The following is a 5,253-nucleotide window of genomic DNA, read 5'->3' on the forward strand; positions in this document are numbered from 1 at the left end:
GATCTGTTGACTTGGCTTGCTTCCAACAGCACTAAATATTATTGATGGCGCGCGTTTCTACGTCCATCTATTTTGGCTCTTAATTATTAGGCATATAAAATAATTTATATAAACAAAAAATCTAACCACCAGTCATATAAAATAATTTATATAAACGAGAAATCTAACCACCAGTTGGACTGATGGTTTGCAACAAATCCGCACGGAGCGATAGCCGCTCGATCCGCATCCAACGCCCCGCGTCGTCACTGTTGCGCGCAGCGCGGGTGGCGCTAGCCGTTACGTTCAATCTCCGTCGCTGACATGTGGGTCCACCCGAAACCGTCCATCTCGCCCAATGCGCACGATCCCCACTCACCCCCTCTCCCTCTTCGCCCGCACTACTTCCTCCTCCTCTGCTTCTGCGGTTTCCATTCGAATCTCCTCGCGCTCCCCCTCCCCCTCGTCCGCGATGGTTCCTGGTGGTGGCGCATTCCGCTTCGCGACGGTCGGCATCTGAATCTGCGGTGAGGAACGCATTCCCCATCCTTGTTTCCTTCCTGTTTTGCTCTGCCGCCGGTCCGCCATTGATTTAGGCTGCACGGAGCCTTCGAATCCGGTGGTTTGTTGTTCCAGCCGCCCATTTACAGTTTGTTAAAAGTACAGCCCATTTCAACGAAATTAAAATTTTCAATATCCAAAATAATATTTTATAAAGTAATCACGGTTTGGTGTATTTTTTTATAGTTACTACCCAGATTTTAGAATTACATCCCATTTATTATTTCTTAAAGCCCATTTTCTTGTTAAGCCTAATGCATCCCTCCTAGGAAAGATTTGCAGCCCAGCGGGGCGGAGAATAACAACTTGACCTTGCCTGGGTATTCCTAAAAAAGTATAGCTGAGCTAGCCATTTTCAGCTTGAAAAAATTAATATCTGGGCTGGATATCTGGCCTGGGCTAGACGGACCACAACCCGCCCAGTTAATACTTGCAGCGATGTTTTCGTTGTTGTTCAGAAGAGAAAATTTAATATCTGGGGTAAACATCGAAAAACTCTGCAGTGCTCACACCTAAAAAACACAAATAATGCTCGAGCTGCTTGGTCCCAGCTGTCGGCTGCTTCTTGTGCAATTCTCTCGTTTATTGACTACTCCCTCCTTTCCGGTTTATAATGCTCAATTCAAGGTAGATGGCGAGTGGTGGAATACTTTTTGTAGTTTTGCAAAAGCACCTAATTAATGCTCTTGTTATCCTCACAAAATTATGTTTATTAATGCATTAATTGCAATGCATGCATGCATAAAGTACATGCATTGGTCAATTTTCTCGTAATACCTGCATGCAATGATTTAATGCACCTTGGAATCTGAACATGTGATGGAAAACAACCAAATTGAGCCTTATAAAATGGAAAAACTAAAATTTTGAGATAAACCCTATAAACCGAAAAGGAGGGAGTACATAGGTTGATAATGGTGTGGGACCGTGATGTCAGGAAAACAGGAGGAAGCAAAATAAATTATATATATATATATATATATATATATATATATATATATATATATATATAATAAGGAGGCACTTGCGTACGTGAGGCTATGGACCTGGTGGGTCCCCATTCTCATCCTATCCAAGTAAAGTCATCTCCTCGCCCGTGCGCGCTTTTCACCCGAAACAGTCAGCGCAGGCCGCCCCGCTTCCTGCTGCAGGCGATTGCTTCGCCTTCAAACAACACAAGTGTCGTCCGTCCGTCCATCTGCCGCACACATTAATGATACGCGGTTGCCGAGGCGGCTACTCCGGCGCCACACGTCCGTCCCTTCGCCCGCCCATCATTGCTATATAAACTGCTGCGCCGGCCATAGCCGCAGTCATCCGGATCCGTTCCCTTTCTCCTGTCCACACTACTACTGCCCACCATGGCTTCCTCGCGCTCCGGCGCTCTTCGGGACGGGCGGACGACGTACCACAAGGAGATGGCAGCCATTGCTGCCGACCGGCTGGCCGGCAGGCAGCCGAAGGACGACGACGTCCCAATGGAGAACATGGTAGTCGATGATCCGGCGCCAACCCCCTCCTCCGCTCCATCCTCGCCAGTGCATTGCACCATGACCATCGGTGAGGCCCGTGCCCAATATATGGACAGGGTGAGGCAGATGCATGAGGAGCAGTTCTGGGAGGCGTAGGCCAATGCCGCCTACAACCACCATCTCCTCCAGGAGCACCTGCAGGCGGAGGAGCAGATCGCCGTGGAGCAGGCGGAGCAGGAGGCGCTACTCGACTCGTACTGCTCCGCCCGCAAGGGCCGCCTCGAGCGCTGGCGGTACCGCATGCTGGTGGCGGAGGCTGCAGGCAGCTACAAAGATGCTAGCAAAGAGGGCGATGAAGCGGGCGAGGCATTGTTTGGCGAGACCGAGGATGAGGCAGAGGACAATGTCGACTCCGATGAGTCCCCGCTCCGCTGGCGTCGACGACGCCCTGCTCCGCCGAGGCCCCGCGGCACTAACAACGAGGCAGAGGACACCACCGGCTCCGCCGAGGCCCCGCCCCGCCAACAACGAGGTAGAGGACATCGTCGGCTTAGCCGAGGCCCCACCCTGCCGGCAACGTGGGGGAGGATTTCCACCGCTCCGCTGAGGCACCGCCCGCCGGCAACGAGACAGAGGACATCGCCGGCTCCGCCGAGGCCCCGCCCCGCTGCCAACGAGGTTGCGCCACACAGAAAACAAGGAAGAGTAGAACACGGTAGGTCGCCGCCGCTCGGGTCCAAGTAAGGCCATCGCTGCTACCCTCCGGTTGAAGCCAAGCTAGGCGGGTTGACCATTGACGGCCGGTTAGCATCTTGGTGGCGACGTGGAGTCGGAGTGCTGCGCTGGAGAAGAACGCTGCTTCTACTTAACTGCTGGTACAGTTGGCTGACTGACACATGGGCCCAACATGCCACATGTCAGTTACGCAACTGCACCTGCAATTAAGTCACTGAAGCTTCTGTTCGGCTCAGCGGAACACAGGTAGGTAGCTTCGGTTAATTAATTATACCTTCAGCGCACCCCTTTTTTTGTTGAAGAATGTATGAAATGTAATGAAATCCGGCATGTTTATGTGAAATCCGACCGTGTATGAATGAATTTATTTCGATTAATTCGAATTCCTGTATCACTGGCATTGGATGAACATCTAAAAAAATACGTACTAGCATTATTCCCCGGGTGATCACCTCGTTTGCAGCAGTTTCACATATACTCCCTCCGGTCCTTTCTAGTCTGCATACAAGTTTTGTCTGTAGTTAAAGTATATCTCTACTTTTACCAATCTTATACAAAAAAGTATGCACTTTCAGAATGTGCGAAGTAAAAAGGAACAGAAGGAGTACAAAGAATTTGAGCAGCTTTTTAGCGTTTCTGTACATTGCAATCAAACACACATGCCTGGCAATTCATAGAGAACATTCAAAATAATCGATGATTATGCATCTCAGCGACTCTATAACACCCACGATGGTAGGTAGAGCTAACATAGCGATAGAGCGAGTACTAGCAAGCAAAGATATAAGTGATATCGAAGGTATGGTCATCTTGCCTGCAAGGTTCTCAGAGTAGTCGAAGGCTTGATCCTCGTTAGCGTTCTCAACAGGTTCCTCGTGCACGTACTCGTTTCCCGGCTCTATCCAAGGCAAGAACACAAGAAAAGGAACCACAATAAATCACGGTGCAATGCACAAGCAACATGATGCAATACATGTCATGATATGCGAGATGTGATATGCAATGCGTATGCGTGCTTCGGAAGGAAAGATGATGAACAAGGCATCAACTTGGCAAACCAAGTATGCCGCTGAAAAAATGGGATGATTTCGGTTGAAATCGATATAAAGATCGCCGGGAACGGATGCACGGTTTGCAAATGGCAAGCAAGACAAGAATGGCACAAAGCTACGATTAACAGCACGATGCTACTTAGCACGCAACAAGAAACTATGCTACAGCACCCCAACATAAAAACAAAGCATATGGCAGTGATCTACATGAGATGCTTAACAAAAGAGGAACACTGAGCTACAGCTAAATCACATCATAACAGGTTCAAACAAGCATGGTGAAAGTGCAAAAAATATCAGGTTGGACATGGCATAAACAGCATCACGAAGCAATGTTTATAGCAAGTTCTCAACAAGCTACAGGAACTTATAATAGCCAAACAAGACATGGCATGAATCTACTCAAAGCATAGATCAAAAGTCCCTTACTAACCATAAGCCAAAAAGGATCAGAAAATATGATGGCACCCATGTGAACATAGCAAGTTTCGTTAACAAATTCAGCAAACAAAGCATGGCATTGACAGAATTGCGAAGGCACCTTCGCGAGCTCGATGCACTAACTACAGAGCATCTCATGATAAACTAAGCATACATCCATCAAGAAGACATGTCATAGAAGCTATACATGGCAAGAACAACATCATAGCATACCCGGATCAACTACAACAACCTTGGCCAAATTGAATAACATGTAAACAATCTGCCAGGAAACATTTTGAAGCAAAAGTAGAGCTCAAAAATGACATGCTAGACTGCTCCATAATTGCAACCAGGACCATGGATGGATAGAGCATAACCATATGTTCAAAACACCCTTACTGAAGTATCTCAAATTATGCATGGATCTCTCTGTAGCAACATGTTTACATGGCATCAAAATTACAGCAGAACAGGGACTAAAATCAGCAATATCACGAAGCCTACTTTGCATGCTTGTGATAGTCACCACATTGATCACAAAAATACATGGTAAGCACCTCTGTAAAGAAGACATAGCCTAGTTCAAAACACATTTAGGGATCAAATTCATAGGATGGACACATCAATCATGGCAAAAATGACAAAGAGCTCGTTCTGATAAGATTCTGAAACTAACATTATGAAGCCCTCTTCCAACAGCATTTCGGGCATCAAGATGAGCTCAAATGTAAATGATGCAATGAGATGAAATGATGTACTCTTCGAGACGAACAATTCGTTATGCTACATGCCCAAAACGGAGCCACGGGTGCAAAGATGTGGGGCGATGAAGTTGCAACAAAATTTATGATAGAAAATGACAGACGAAAATCGGGGGGAAGAAGTCAACCGGACAGATCTGGATCCGGCTCGGACTTCGAGGTTCATCGGCCGGAGATGGAGCTCGGGGCCGGAGGAGGACGGGGACGAGGCTGGGGCGGCGGCCGGAGTCGGATCTGGGGCGGCGGCGGCGCAGCCGACGCCGAACGGCG

Source organism: Triticum aestivum, chromosome 3B, assembly GCF_018294505.1.
Source record: "Triticum aestivum cultivar Chinese Spring chromosome 3B, IWGSC CS RefSeq v2.1, whole genome shotgun sequence".
Classification (NCBI taxonomy): Eukaryota; Viridiplantae; Streptophyta; class Magnoliopsida; order Poales; family Poaceae; genus Triticum; species Triticum aestivum.